Here is a 1593-nt window from a genome sequence, read left to right on the forward strand (position 1 = left end):
GAGCCGCCCGTGTTGACGCTGCCCAAACACGGCTATGTTTGCCCTCGCCGAGGGGATGCGACCGGAGAGGGGGGGGAAGCTCGGAGCCGGCGCTTCCGCAAGCGTTTGAAGGGGTTTAAGCCCTTCCCGGGGGGGGGATGTTTGCCGAGCGACCCGGGGAGAGGGCAAAAAGAAAAAAAAGGGAATAAAAAAGGGAAAGTACCTCCCGGCGAAGCGGGGCCTCCCGCCTTTTTATCTCGGCCCTTTCAAGACCGTAATTAAGAAGCACTAACGACAAATCCCCCTCGCCGGGGCGGCCCTTTCATCTGCCCCCCCCCCCCCGGGCCCGCTATTTGCCCCGGCGGCGCGCAGCAGCTGCGGGCCGATATCCCGGCAAAACGCGGAGTCAGGGCGCCCGGGCTGCTCCCCCACCGAACTTTTAGGGCCCTTTTCCCGGTGCCGCCCGCACCCGGCGGGTTGGATGCAGCCGTGCCGTCCCGAACGGCCCGCGGAGGAGACGCATCCCCAGCTCGGCGTCGGGGCGGGCGAAGGTGCCGTGGCGTAATGGCTTTCCCAGCTCCGTTTTCCCAGTTTTTCCCGTGGGTTCCCCAGGCGCTGGTGAAAGCCAAGCCGAGGGGGGGGGGGATACGGGCTGCGCGCGGCGAAACACTTTGCAGCTGCGGGTGCCGGTTTTCGGGCTCCCCCTCACCCCGTTTCCTCCGCTATAAAAGAGCAAAGCGCGGCGGAGGCTTTCGACGGGGGCCCCGCTCCCCCGCCGGGCCGGCGTCCGAGGTGGGACTTTTCCCAGCTCGTTAGGAAAAAGCTGCGCGATTTTAAGACTCTCCAAACCTAATGACCATCTGAATCCCATCAGCAGGGCCCCGCCGGGGGGACGGAGCGGGGAGACCCCCCCCGCCTCGGCCCCCGGGCTCCGCCACCGCCTCCGAGCGCCTCCCCGGTCACGTCCCTTCGCCTCGCCAGCCCCGCGATGGCTCTGCCCCGCTGAGCCGTGGGGCAGCTGGGCCGGCGAAGGGGTCGGGCCCGCTGGATGGCTCAAGGGGACCGAGGGCCACCGCGAGGCCCTGCGCCCCACGTCCCCCCCGGGCTGGCTGAGTGGGGGTCCCGGGGTGACGCCGGCCGCGCTGGCTGGTCCCGCACCCCCGTTCCTGCCCCATTTTGGGATAAGAGCCTCCTGCAGGGAAAGAGGACATGGGGGACAGCCCCACACCGAGGGCAGGGGACACATCGGGGGACAACCCCACACCAAAGGCAGGGGACAGGGTGACCACCCCACACCAAGGGCAGGGGACAAATCGGGGACAACCCCACACCAAGGGCAGGAGACCCACCGCCCACCCCACACCGAGGGCAGGGGACATGGTGACCATCCCACACCAAGGGTAGGGGACACGTTGGGGGACAACCCCACATCAAAGGCAGGGGACACGGTGATGACCCCACACCAAGGGCAGGGGACACATTGGGGGACAACTCCACACCAAAGGCAGGAGACTGGCACCTGCCCCACAGCAAGGGCAGGGGACCTGCTGCCCACTCCACACCAAGGGCAAGGGACATGTTGGGGGACAACCCCACACTGAGGGAAAGGGACAC

Source organism: Apteryx rowi, unplaced genomic scaffold (genome assembly GCF_003343035.1).
Source record: "Apteryx rowi isolate R43461 unplaced genomic scaffold, aptRow1 scaffold_35, whole genome shotgun sequence".
Lineage (NCBI taxonomy): Eukaryota > Metazoa > Chordata > Aves > Apterygiformes > Apterygidae > Apteryx > Apteryx rowi.